Raw genomic sequence first — 15,208 nt, forward strand, 5'->3', positions numbered from 1 at the left:
ATTTATTAAATTAACAACTGAGCAAAGTGTTATACATGGAACTCAAAATTATTTCATCACGTTTCAATTAAAAATTTTCTTCTTTTCGCATATATCTAAATTTTTTCCAACAGATTATTACACATAAAATTATGTTATATTTTTACACATAGAATTGCCGACCAGGCTAGCCGGGTGGGTAAAGTGCCTGTCTAGCAACCCAAAGGTCATGGGTTCGAATCCTGCCTTGGGCTTGGATATTATGATGGTGCAGTACTCTCCGGTTGGACCATGAGGTCCAACCGGAGAGTACTGCACCATCATAATATCCGGTTGGACCTCATGGTCCAACCGGATACACGAAGGAAGCAGGTAAAAATTGGTTCCTTCGTGTATTGCTCACATCGTACGATTAAAAAAAATATATATATATATATCAACAATTTAGTGTGAATATCATATCTCATAACTAGTAACTTGTAGTGCATGGTAGGGAACTGTAGTGTTTTAATTGTGGTAGTAGCTCAAAGACTATCTTATTTTTTTATTTTTTTTTTTGTTTTTAGCTAAGAAATTTTATTATCTAGTAAGGCTATAACTAATACAGTAAACCCCCGCTATTTGCGGGGGTTATGTTCCTGAGAAATGCCGCGAATACTGAGTTATGGCTCCCATAGTAATAAAGGGGTTCCGTTCCAAAGTATGAAATATATAAGAAAAACTAGTCTAAAATTTTGTCTATGTATGTATTATATGTACCTTCATAATATGACTATGTACATAGTGAAATGCAAGCATATGGCATTGAAATGAAAATAAGAAACAATTTAATATTAAATGTAATATTTATTAGAAATTTCAAACAAATTTTTCAAACCAACACCTTTGCTAGCAAAAAAAACTTAACTTATCCTAATGTCAGGACTAATTGGACTAATGTCAGGTGAATTTGGAGTCCAATCAAGATGGCGATATCTTCACTGTGTTCAATGAACCACTCGTGTACGGTGCAGGCCCAATGACACGGTGCATTATCTTCTTGGAAGATTCTATTTCTGTCTAGGAAAAAATTAAACACGACAGGGTGCACATGGTCTCCTAAGAGCTGCTATTATTATTATTATTATGTCTATGGTGCATAATAATAATAATTATTTTGCATATCTCCACCTGATAAACTGAATTTGTGCAGAACCACTGCAAAACAGGCCTATATGGTAGGCCTCTGTGCCACCAGGGACCAGCCGACACCTGGACAGCTTCTCCCTGATGGCCACCCCTAGGCATGTAGTACAGTAATACCCCAAAGTTACGCGATAGGTGGGTCCGACGAAAATCGCGTAAGTCGAATTCGCGTAAGTCGGGGTACAACTTTGCATATAAATACATATAAATTTTGCTTAATTGGGACCAAGGACTAACAAAAAGACTAGTTTAGAAGAAAAATATTAATAAAATTGCAGTTCTTTATACATATTAATACAAAATATGTATTAAAAAAACAAATGACTTACGTAAAAAAGTTATTTCGATGTCGATGGCTTCATAAAATCTAACAAATTCGTCTGACGACACAGCGCGTTCTTTTTTTCACGCAGAATTTCTTCGTTGCAAGCTAATAATTTTTTTATTCCTTGCTTTGTAGCTATAAAGCGTTCTTCGTTGGAGTCTATGTTTTCTAAAATTTTTAAGCCCTTTACAATTGAGCCCTTTTCAATTTTCAACCTGTCAAGTTTGCAATTGTCATGTACTTTTCGCCGTTGCTTCATTTAGGCCTGTAGCACGTGCAATATCACATGGTCTTTCATTTCGCTCAAAGCGTTTCACAATTTCATATTTTTTCTCTATCGACAGAGGTGGACTGGCCATAAGCCCTACCGGGGAAACCCCGGTGGGCCAGTGTGATTTTGGCCATAAACCATAGTATGAGGCCACTATAAATTTTCCCGGGTAAGAATTTTTGACCCAGTCCGCCTCTGTTTATCGATAATTACTTTTCTTTTTCTCTCTGAATCTGCAGTGTCTTCACCAGGATGCTTCCTTTTCACACCTTTTAAGCATTTTACTCATTTTTAGGGAATAAAGCACAATTACAAAACGAGGAGGCACGCTTGATACGCATAAACAAAGCTGCGCGCGTGTAGCAACTGAATAAACAACACCATAAAGGCAGAGATACACTATTAACACCTCACATTTCTAGGGGTTACTACCATAAAACAATAAAAATCCAGTTGCGTTTCTGCTAGTGAACTCGATCTAATTGCAGTTGCGATTATACCGATAGCTGGAATTGTGTTGGTTTTTACGTTATTACGGTGAAATGTGTCATAAAAGCAGCAAAGTTGAATTTTGTTCATCTTTCGCTCTCATTCTCCGCCGTCGCACCGCATATCGATAACATATGAAAAACGACCTTGAAGATAGTGGGCGGCCAAACGAAAAAAATCAAGAACCGCGTAACTCCGAGTTCGCGTACGTCGGGGTAGCGTAAGTCGGGGTATTACTGTACTTTTCTAATAGTGCCTCATGCATCAAAATCCCACACCCACCAGAAGTAGTGCTATACCGGTGGGTGCCAGAGATATAGCAATTACTTTTTTTTTTGTTGGCTCTCCCTTTTTTTTTGTTGGCTCTCCTAAGAGCCAGCAAAAAAAAAAAAAAAACAAGTAAAATAAAATAAAAATAAATAAATATTAAAAAAGTAAAAAATAAAACCTGACTAGCAATAAGATCATTTACACTGCCTCTAACCAAACTACTAATCTGCACTTTGAACATTGAGAAAGTTCAACATACAAACTACAATAATATAATAAATGATTCCAAGTTTCAGGTTGGCCAAAGTACACAGAGGAGAGGTGACCAGATCAAAGTAATGTAGTTTAAAATTCAATGATCCGTGGCCAGTTAAAATAAACAACATTTCTATAGAAGGAATAAATAATTTATTCTTACTATCAAAAGTAAATGTAACTGTGGGAATGAATAATCTAGTCACCTCCTCAGTTACACTAAGAGCCCATCTCTGTTGCCATATACCAATGAACTGTGTTAAAACATTTTTCTTATCTTTAGATGTAGTTGTGCCCCTGTATCTGCTCATCCAGTTATCCATGGTTAACCATGGGGGGAAAAAAAAAAAAAAAAAAAAAAAAAGGAAAGGAAAGAAAAGAAAAAAATTAACATGTACTACTCCCGTGTCCAGTATGACGCTTCCCTTTATTTTTTTAGGATGTCGATTTTAAATCGAATAGCTTCCCTTTATTTTTTACAATGTCGCGTAGGGTTTGGTCACCAACATTATAATGGTTCTTTAGATATTTTAACGGATGCACCATTTTCAAACTTTTGAATAATTTCAAGTTTTCGTTTAATTTGAAAGCACAACTCTTGGGTTTGCCCATCATTTTCGCGATTCCTAAATGAAAAAAAAAAAAAAAATCCGACATCCCTGACATAAATAACTAAACAAAATTTGGCCTTTTGTGGTGTGACAGAACACAACAATCGACACGATGCACTAAATCAAACTACTATAAATATTTGGTCTCAACAGTGGGGTTTGCAAGATAATAGGTACACTAACCTCCCAATGATGACTTATAACACTGTTTCTTGTTGCTTATTTATGACTTGCAAAATATCTGTTCTAGTTATTACTTGAATTTTATGATTTCTGTTTTTTTTTTTAATTTGGAGTCTTGAAGTGTCCCGGTAAATTGAGTCTGCTGTACTTTATTATGACCGTATTTAATGTTGGTAATGTCTCGCTGTGTGTTTAATTTATCAATTAAACTTTATTATATGTATGTACAAGAAAATCACGTTATATATGGGGTCAGCAGGTGTTCACTTACATATGCGGTTTCAAACCATCCACACGGTAGGTCTTGGAACATATCCCCCGTGGATCTTACTATATCTATAGTGACATCAGAAGTAGCGTTCATGAAAGAAGCAACTATGCCTTTTTTAATGTAATAACAAAAGGCCCGGTACACAACAGACAAGTCTAGAGGCAAGTGACCGGCCAAAACCTGCATTGCATTCACTGAGACTGTTTGGCACAAACTAGAAATAACATAAAGCTTGTTGTTTGTTTGTTTGTTATTTGGTTTTTTGGAGCATTAGCAACTAAGGCCATATTGCTCCGGGGATATGCGGTGATCATTCCCTGACCTTTCCGCATCCTCTGTATTTGGTAGTAACGGGCTTGAACGCCGGTCTAATCAAGAAGCGTGTGCTACGCACTGCTGCTGCTCCTGCCCACCTGGCTACGGAGGTGCCATAACATAAAGCATTAAGCGCTGAAATGATAACAATTTCTGTTTAAATTTAACAGAAATTGTTATCATTTCAGTGCTCAAAGACATTTAAACTCTTGAGACTCAAGCATAAGTTTCCTATTTTATCTATCACTAACCCATTGTACGTAATTTACCTATTGAAGATGTATTGCAACCTCAAATTGATGAAATTGTCAAAAAAATCTCTACAAACTACAAAAAATGTAGTTTGTAGAAATTTATTTCTGGTTCCAGCTCTTTTATTTTCCTGGGATTCAATTAGCACACAGGAGGACATAATGTCAATTATAAATATCAAGGATAATTCCTAAAATTACAATACACAGTGTAACAACTGGGAAACAGACCGATGCTTGAAAAAAATAATGATCCCATGTTTATTCAAAGTAACTTCCTCCCATGTCCACACACTACATGTAATGATCATGAAGGGACTCGAATGACTGGTGGAAGGCCATGACTGGTATACTGTTCAATGTTCTCATCCAACTCCTTAAATGGTGCCAATGTCATGAAAATAACAGCTTTGAGCAGTGGTGCCTTGAGCTTCAGGAACAAAAAGAAGTTGAATGGGGTAAGTTGGTGAATATGCTAGATGCAATAGTGCATAGATGTTTTTTTGCTAGCCAAAAACTCCCAAACAATGAGAGCATTGTTGCTTCATGCAGTGTTGTGCAAGAGGAACTAACTGCTGTCTTCTCCATAGTGAGGCCACACATGGCAGATTCTCTGCAACAAGCAACAAACATTTAAATATGTCCAGATAGTAAGCAGCAGTAACACTCTGGCCATTAGACATGAACTCTTTGTGCAAAATTCCCTTGCTATCATAGAAAGTGAGGAGCACCGTTTTGATTTTTGCCAACTTCCACTCAGCATTTTATTGCTCTGTTATTGCGTTATACTGAAAACACCACATCTCATTACCCATATCAATCAAATTCAGAAAGTTAGGTTTGCTTTCAGGGGCCTCAATGAGTTCTCTTCAGTGCTCAACTTGTGACTGTTGTTGACCGTCTGTAAATGAATGTGGAACAAACTGCACAAATAACCAGGATTGAAGAAAACCTTCGTTTTCTTCAATCCTGGGTTATTATTTGTTAAATAGTTTCCTTATTAATACACAGATCTGAAATCATTTGGAGCATTGCACATTGGTCATTGATAATGACTTCCTACACCTTTCCAATCTACTCTGGCATTTGAATTGTTTTTTTTTTTGGGCCCGGATGTATGTTGCCTTCCAGTGATTCTCTTTCACAAGTGAAATATTTATGCCACTCAAACACATGTGCATGAGACAGACAATTTTCTCCATACACTTGCTTCATCTTTTGAAATGTTTCTGTGGAACTTTAGGCCATTCAAAAACAATATTTGATGTTTGATCTTTGTTCTATTGTCCCTCCACAACACAGACATAGGAGAGACATGCAGTTCAGCTCACACTATGTTCTGAAATGGCAGCGATTTCAGCTGCCCTTAATGGTGGTGCTCAAGGCTTTCATACCATGTTTACTTCTAGTAGGTGGCAACATGAGCACTCGTTTCAAACATCATTCTCATTTTCCAATTGCTGCACTGTGTACATTAAATAATTTCTTATATTTTTCACGAGAGTTAATTCCTTTGATGGTGACTTAAACAAATGTTAGCGGTAAAAAAAATCAATTTTTTACAGCATTATATTGACATAGAATATATTATTAGTACTGGCAAATGATGCAAGGAAGCAACTTATACAGCATCAAGGAAACAAAAAAACAACCAGACCCCCCCCTCACTTTATCTGCCCATCCCCTCTAATAATATGTAATTCTTCCTTATATTTCTTCATGCTACCTACTTCCACAACACCAGATGGCAATTTGTTCCAACAATCATTTACACTTTGGTTGAAAGCAAATTTCTGCACATCTATTCTGCAGTCATCATATATTATATTATTATTATATATTGATTTTTGAAACAGGCTCCCATCTATTGTTGTGGAAGCGGATGAGTTGAATAAATTCAAGAACGAACTAGACAAATTCTTGGAGGGTAAGGATAGGTGAAACGTGTAGTTTTTTTTTTTTTGGCTGATATATAATCTTGCTTTCTTGCATCATTTGCCATTACTACTACTACTACTACTACTACTAATAATAATAATATCATATAATAATAATAATAACCCCACTGATAATAGGCAATTCTTTCTTATATTTCTTCAATCTACCCACTTTCACAATACCAAGATGGTAGTTTGTTCAAAAAATTAAGAACACAAAAGGTAAAAGAACTTATAGCACTTAATACCTTGCATGGGCCGAAGGTTAAGAAGATGAAAGAAGATGCCTGTTGATATTAGACTTGAATTTTTTAGATTAGATTTTTCAGGAAACACGTGTCATGGGTGGTCAGTTATTCTTTCAACTTCTAGAAAACAGAAGTTGAAAGAATAAATGAAGATGCAAAAAAGTTGATACTAGAAGTGCTTCACACTTCATGTCGGCTCAGATGTACCAGTATAAATCTTGTCTCTTTATTTTTCTTTTTTTATTTATTTCTTTTTTATTATTTTTTTTTTTATGAAAACCCCAAACACGAGAGGTATTAGAACCTATAGTACTTAGTACTGTGCTTGGGTTGCAGGTTGAGAAGACGAAAGAAGATATTTGCTGACATTAGACTTGAACTTCTGTAGATTGTAATTTTCAGGAAATACATATGAAGGAAGGTTGTTATAGAAAACGGCAGTTGAACGAATAAACGAGGAAGATGAAAGATTGGTTCTGTGAATTTTCAGTTGGACAGTAAATGGATGTTGGCTGGTGGCAGCACATGTTCGGACTCACTAAAAAAGGCCTCGGTGGTCAGGAAATTGATGCTGCCAACTTTGACTAATTATAACTTTATAAAAATATAAAAATATAAATGAAATAAAATTACAAATAAAGTCAACTGTAAAGTATAGATTAAAATCGTTAAACCTGTACTACTATAAAACTGAAGCTATCAGCAGCATCTGCTGCCTTCCTCAACATAAGTTGTGCTGCATCAACAATTCATTATAAAGCACTAAGCCTTCCCAGTAAACACGAGGAGGTGTATAGAGGTATGTAGGACATACCTCAATAATAATTTAGAGTTGGTGCATTGAGTACGGATATACAGGATGGTGGGGGTTAAAGCGACGAGGGCTGCTGACACGTACAGACAGAGGCAGGTTAATAAGTTTAATAGACTTAGGGAAGAGGTGGGGGAAGGTAGGCTGATGAATCAAGGTGACTTTATTCATAATCTTTGTCGCAAGATATGGACGGGGGCACAGAAGGAGGTTTTGAGTCTTGGTTCTGGACAGGATCCCCTTTGCAGAGGTAGCTATGGGGGTGGAGAGGGCTATATCAGATCTGCATGAAACTATTGCCAATGAGATTAGGATGAAAACGGTGTGTGTGTGTTCTAGGCCGGGCATGTAGGATATCGCCTAATTTAACATCAGTGCAGAGGAGGGCATTGTGAGAACTACAGCAGGACGAGAGTATCACGGTGTTGCCGGCAGACAAAGGTAGATCGACGGTGGTGTTAGACATGGAGGACTATCGGGGGAAGGTCCTTGATTTATTGAAGGATACGTCCACTTATAAAGTGGTGAGTAGGAATCCTTTGGTGGGGCTGGACCAACAGACCAATAAACTGGTACAAGGCAGGCAAGATATCCGAAGAAGTTTCTTGGAGGTTGCATGCATCAGGTTGCAAATTACCCAGATTCTATGGTTTACCTAAAGTACATAAGGTAGGTGTACCGTTGAGGCCAACTGTATCATTTGTGGGCAGCCCGATGCATGCCCTTTCCAGATTCTTGGCGGGTTTGGTTTCTCTTGTTTTGGGCCGGACTAGCTGGATAGTGTAGAATAGTCAGGAATTTACATGGTTTGTCCAGGATCAGAACATCGAAGAAGAAGAAATTTTGATATCGTTTGACATGGTGTCGTTATTCACGTGCATTCCAATGGATCATGCTTTGAACTGTGTTCGACCGGCCTCGGAGGGCGATAATACTTTGAGAGATAGGACAAATTTGAGTGTACAGGACACATGTGAAGGTGTTAGCTTGTGTTTGTCCGGCACTACTATGGTATTTCAGGTGTAATGTATCAGCAGATCCGGGGTATGGCTATTGGTTCACCTATTAGCGTAGTCATTGCTAATTTAGCAATGAAAGAATTTGAGGATAGGATGTGTTCCTCTGGTCCACTACCCCTGCAGGCATGGAAGAGGTATGTGGACGATACGTTCACTATACTATGTAGGGGATGTGGGCCAGAGGTTCTCAATTGGCTCCCCCTTCATAAAGTTTACCTCTGAGGTCGAGCGGGGGATGCTCTGCCATTTTTGAATGTTTGGGTTTACAGGGTGGGCCGACAATTAAAAACAAGAGTGTTTAGGAAGGAGATGTGTCGGGCCAAGTATACTCATTTTGTTCTGCCCAGACTGGAGGTCATAAGGAGTGTGGTTAGGGCTTTAATGAGCAGGGCTTGGTCGCACCGTTCTTCCTCGGAGGATAGGGAGGAAGAAATTAAGCGGGTCATGGACAACCTTATGAGATGTGGGTACCCCCGGAATGTGATTGAAGGTTGTTGTGTATATGGTACTCAGAGGGAGTACCTGGCTCCACTGCATACATTCCCTACTATCTGGGCATGTCACAGCCAATAGCCCGCATTTTACGGTCATATCAATTACGTTGTGTGCAGCTTCCAGGTTGGAAGCTGTGCATGGTGATGGTGGCGGTTAAAGACCCTGTTGTGGGAGTTGACAACAGTGGGGTTGTCTATAAAATTCAGTGCCTGGATTGCGGGGGATGTTATGTCGGTGAGAATAAGCGCAGATTATGCAATACACTGGGGGGGGGAACATAGTAGGGTGCTTAGGTTGGCTAATGTCGCGGGGCCGGTCGTGGCGGAACATGCCTGGGAAACTGGGCATGGAATAACAGATAAGGTAGAAGATTTCTGGAACCGGAAGGGGCTGGAGAGCCTAAGGATTTGTTCCCTGAGTGATCTTACCTTGAATAGGGATAAGGGTTGCAGGATTAATGTAATGTTTGAGACCGTTATCCTGGAGAGGGTGAACGTTTTAAGGTCGTACAGCACCGTGCCACTTCTGGTGCTAACATATGGGAAACGGAGTATGCGCAAGTAATATAGTACTTCCTGGGTTTACTGGGAAGGCTTAGTGCTTTATAATGAATTGTTGATGCAGAACTACTTATGTTGATGAAGGCAGCAGATGCTGCCGAAAGCTTCAGTTTTATAGTAGTACGGGTTTAAGGATTTTAATCTATATTTTACAGTCGATTTTACTTTTTTATTTTATTTGTAATTTTATTTAATTTATATTTTTATAAAGTTATAATTGGTCAGAGTTGGCGGCATAAATTATGGACATATTCGAACCATTTTGAAAGAGAGAGCGGGAATTATAGAAGCCAACTGAGAAGAACAGTGCCCACAGAAGTATCTGTAGAAAGAGCATGAAGCAGAAACAGTACATCTATGAGACAGCAAGTGGAGAGACTCTGTTAGAGACAAATCATTAATTAACCTAACTGCCCTCTTCTGAATAGAATCTAGAAGGCTTAGAGAGGTTTTGGGGGCACCACCCCAGATGTGGGAACAATGTTCCATGGCAGGGTGGATTTGCGATTTGTACAGAGTGAACAGCTTTTTGCAGGAAAAGTAACGGCGAAAGCGAAAGAGAAAACCAAGTTTTTTATATGTGGAGAAAGCAATATTTGTACTGTGCTTGTACCCTAAAAGAGATATATCATCTTGCCTAGAAATTGGAGTGTCACCAAAGATAAGCATAGGAGCAGAAGAATCCTTTTTGCGAGATATAAGATAAGACTGAGTTTTTAGAGGGATTGATATGAATTAAGTTGTCTTTGCCCCACTGGAGAATTATCTGCAGATTGGCATTTAAGGAATTGGTAGCAGATATTCGAAAAGTTGAAGCTGATTGAGCAGGGCGAGGTTTCTCAAACTGAAAAGTGGAATGCAATGTGCTATCATTGGCAAAACTATGGATAGGATTTCCAGTCAATGTAAGGTCATTATTATACAGGAGGCAAAGAACTGAACCTTGGGGGATAACAGCATTAGTGGAGAAGTTAGAAGATAGAGCAATTTACCATCAGTGAGCGATCAGAGAGAAAACTTGATAACCAATAACAATTACAAAAAACAGTTGGCAAACCATAAGACGGAAGTTTGTTTAGAAGACCATTATGCCAAACACGATCGAAAGCCTTTGATGTGTCAAGAGCAACAGCTTGTGCTTCACCAAACTGAATTTGTCCATAAATGGGTAACATAAGCCAGAATATCACCACTGGATCGACACTGAAGGAAGGTTTATAGGTAGTTTTTAAGAGTTGGCGGTTAATTTATTTCTACATTACTTTAGAAAGACTAGAAATAATTGCAATGGGAAGATAATTGGACGGGAGGGATTTGTCACTCTTTTTAGGAACTGGCTGGATATGAGCAAATTTCCAAGCAGAAGGAAAAACACCTTTGAGAACAACTGGAGAAATATCATCAGGACCTGAAGCTTTTTTAGCACCAAGATTCATCAAAACGCTTCTGACATCCTATTGACGGAAGACCACAGGAGACATTGAATGAGGTGTTTTACTAAGATCATTAATACATGAATTGGAAGAAAAATGGGATGCTAGCAGGCCAGCTTTATCCTTGCCGAAGTGACAACAGAACTATCTGGTTTTGACAGAGGTTTTTTTTTTTTTTTATGAAAACCCCAAACACGAAAGGTATCAAAACCTATAGTACTTGGTACCATGCATGGGTTGAAGGAGAAGTATGGGGGGAGGGGGATACCGGAAACTTTGCTCTAGAGACTAAACATGGGTTTCAACACTTCAAGCCTCCAATAAGCTGGGAGCAGAGAAGGGCAAATGTTGCTGCCAATAGCTTTGGCAAGAGACCAGAATGCTCGGCTACCATTAGGGCAAGAAGCAAGTTTTCTACTCTTAGCCTGTTCATAATCTAGTTTGGACTGAATAATAACTGCTTTACAATTGTTGCAAGCTTTGATGTAGGCAGAAAATGAAACTGAAGAATTGGAAACAAGCCAATTATGATATGCAACATTCTTCTCTTGAACAGCTGTTTGGTTTTTAGGAGCATTAGCAACTAAGGCCATATTGCTCAGGGAAATGCGGTGGTCATTCCTTGACCTTTCCGCATCCTCTGTATTTGGTGGTGACGGGCTCGAACCCCGGTCTAATCAAGAAGCGTGTCCTACGCACTGCTGCTCCTTCCCACCTGGCTACGGAGGCGCCTCTCTTGAATAGCCTTAGCACATTTATTGTAAAACCAAGGTTTAGATAATGGGTGAGATTTTAAAGTGGAGTGTGGAATAAAGGATTCCATTCCTACAAGAAAATTTTCACTGACACGATCTGGGCAACGTTGACATCAGAAGTTTTTGAAACAGTAAACTGACCATGGAAAAGAAATCTCGGAGGTCATTCCGTTTTGCATTCTTGTAATGCCAAATGACACAAGATTGGGAATAGCAATGAGATAAAGGCTCCATTGGAGAAAAGACAATCACCAATTTGTGATCTGAGGTGCCTAAAGGAACAGTCACTTCGACCATGTACTTAGAAAGGTTGTTTGTGAGAAAAAGATCAAGTGTGTGGGCTTCATGGTTAGGATTGTTCGGTATTCTGGCAGGTAAGTGGACAATCTGTGTGAGGTCATTAGTAATTGCAAAAGCATCAGCATCTTGACCAGCTCGGCCAGTGTGACTAGAAAATGGAAGCCAGCTGGAGTTGTGAACATTAAAATCACCAAGGAAAATTACCTCACTGTTAGGAAAGTTGGACTGGAGAAAGTCAAGTTGCAAAGACAAGAAGTCAAAGAGCTCTAAGTGATTAGTGGAGTTGGGAGAATGGTACAGACAATAGATGAATTTGACAGAATGAGGTAGAGAGATTTTAAGCCAGAGAAGATCGAAAAGAGGAGGTTCCAAATTACTAAGTCTCTGACAGAGAATATTGGAACGGACATATGCACAAGTATACCACCTTTGAGGCGAAAGGAATCATACAGCGAATAATTTGGGCAACTGAGATGAGCAGTAGTGTAGTGGAATCAACCGATAACCGAGTTTCTGTCAGAAAAAGTACATGTGGTTTTTGCAGACTGAAAGTGGAAATCGACATCATTGAGATTAGAACTGAGATCACGTATATTTGTGAAATGAACTAGGAAGTGTTTGGGAGGTTTAGATCTTTTTGCAGATAAGCTTACTCTATTAGTTTGACAATTTATGGTGTATTCAATAGTAAGAAAGAGTGGGGGAGGGGGTCATGCTGTATGAAGTAATGAAATTTCTGGATATGGCGTACACATGATAAGAATATACCCAGATTCTTGACACAACTTGGCCTCGACAATCCCTCCCCCCCACATACACACTACTCGGACTCCCTCCAGTCACTATCTGGCAGAGTAGAGGTAGCAAGATTATACACTAGCTGATGATCCGGAAGCCTCCTAGAGAGTTACCAATAGGTTCAGTTCGGTGTACGAACTAGTGGCCAGCCTGTGATCTTCGCTTTAGAGCTGTACCCTCGATAGGTAAGGAAGATTGGATCTCACCATGATGTTCATCATAACCTCAAAAGTCATCAGTCATACTGCATGATGGAACAGATGGAGAAAGGTTGACCGGATCTTAGCTCTGGAGATTAAACATGGGTTCCACCACTTCAAGCCTCCAATTTAGGAAAGTAGTGGTATTGCACCGGTTGATAAGAGTCATCTACCATCGCCTGGCAACACAGAGGAGTGGTATTCCTCCATGTAGTGTGGATGCCACAGCTCAATCCCTGCTTACGTTGGTTCACATCTGGGTGATCACCCACAGTGTGCTTGTGCATGGGGGTTATACCGGATTACTAACATTCCCACCATCGTGAAGGTGCAAGCAGAGGATTTGGCTGTCACAGACCGTCTGAACTTTGCCAAAATTGGGTCCACTTGCCTTGAGTGTCACCTGAATATCAGTATTTAATAAATATCATGCATGGGTTGAAGGTTGAGCAGTTGAAAGAAGATACTAACATTAGACTTGAATTTCTGTAAATTGTAATTTTCGAGTGAGTGAGTGAGTGAGTGAGTGAGTGAGTGAGTGAGTGAGTGAGTGAGTGAGTGAGTGAGTGAGTGAGTGAGTGAGTGAGTGAGTGAGTGAGTGAGTGAGTGAGTGAGTGAGTGAGTGAGTGAGTGAGTGAGTGAGTGAGTGAGTGAGTGAGTGAGTGAGTGAGTGAGTGAGTGAGTGAGTGAGTGAGTGAGTGAGTGAGTGAGTGAGTGAGTGAGTGAGTGAGTGAGTGAGTGAGTGAGTGAGTGAGTGAGTGAGTGAGTGAGTGAGTGAGTGAGTGAGTGAGTGAGTGAGTGAGTGAGTGAGTGAGTGAGTGAGTGAGTGAGTGAGTGAGTGAGTGAGTGAGTGAGTGAGTGAGTGAGTGAGTGAGTGAGTGAGTGAGTGAGTGAGTGAGTGAGTGAGTGAGTGAGTGAGTGAGTGAGTGAGTGAGTGAGTGAGTGAGTGAGTGAGTGAGTGAGTGAGTGAGTGAGTGAGTGAGTGAGTGAGTGAGTGAGTGAGTGAGTGAGTGAGTGAGTGAGTGAGTGAGTGAGTGAGTGAGTGAGTGAGTGAGTGAGTGAGTGAGTGAGTGAGTGAGTGAGTGAGTGAGTGAGTGAGTGAGTGAGTGAGTGAGTGAGTGAGTGAGTGAGTGAGTGAGTGAGTGAGTGAGTGAGTGAGTGAGTGAGTGAGTGAGTGAGTGAGTGAGTGAGTGAGTAGTACAGAAGCCATTTAAGAAGAACAATGCTTACAAAAGTATCTATAGAAAGGGCACGCAACAACAAAAAAAAAAGCCTGTAACCTGTATGCATGAAAGATGTTTTATTTTATGTGAAAACATCCTTAGCTTGGACATGGTTAAAGGGGTTTAAGTATGATAAGAATCTGAATACGTTTAACATTTTAAAGCAATTTTTTTTTTTTTGACAATTTCATCAATTTGGGTTGCAATACATCTTCAATAGGTAATATGTACAGTGGGTTTGTGATAGCTAAAATATGATACATACACTTGAGACGGTAAAGGGTGTAAATGTCTTTGAAACAGCATCAATTATAGTTCCACGATTAGTAGTCGATACAGATCTGGAAGTATTTAACATTAAAGGTTTGGATTGAGTATCTGCAAAATTAACGTTGAAATTTCCACTAAGTATCATTGGCATTTGGTCACATTTCTTGTGAGAAAATTGTTGTAGCAATGCAGCTGCTTCAATCATGTAAGGAAGTAAAATGAAATGGATGAATTCAATGATGTGTTCGATCTTTTGGTTAGGTGAAATGTAAATGACTGCCGACAATATCGTTTGACCATCAGGAAGAAGGCATTCAGCTGCACAAATGTCTCCAAGAGGTCTAACACTCATAGATTTGCCAACATTTTCTCAATAAATCACTTCCATATGAAAAGTAACACCACGAATGCGATCGATTTTCTCTCTTATGATAAATTGCTACACCACCAGCTTGTTGATCTTCTCGTTAGAATTGAACGGCACAATCGAAGTTAGGTATGCTTACTTCTTCTTTGTTATTTAGCCACGTTTCAGAAAGCAGAAGTAAACTGGATTGTTGTGTTACTGCATCAGTGAGATCATCACTGTGAGCATGTAAAACTCTGACAATTTAAAGTTAGAATGGAAAGATCTTGTCGTTTACTGATGAACTCGTATAAAGTATCTTGCATGGTAAACAGAGGATTACTCGACAACCTGGTCAATTCAGATTGAACTGCAATAGTGGATGTAGTGTTTCTCAGTCCATGATAA

The 15,208-nt window shown here is 39.3% G+C and overlaps 1 protein-coding gene across 4 annotated transcripts in view; it reads right to left on the bottom strand.

Annotated features, from left to right (window-relative positions):
* msl-3 (male-specific lethal 3) overlaps positions 1 to 15,208 on the bottom strand; it is a 229,436-nt gene that overhangs the window by 58,047 nt on the left and 156,181 nt on the right. The gene's annotated exons all lie outside the window — the stretch shown is intronic.

This window comes from Mastigoproctus giganteus, chromosome 9 (genome assembly GCF_048544385.1).
Source record: "Mastigoproctus giganteus isolate SK-2022 chromosome 9, ASM4854438v1, whole genome shotgun sequence".
NCBI lineage: Eukaryota > Metazoa > Arthropoda > Arachnida > Uropygi > Thelyphonidae > Mastigoproctus > Mastigoproctus giganteus.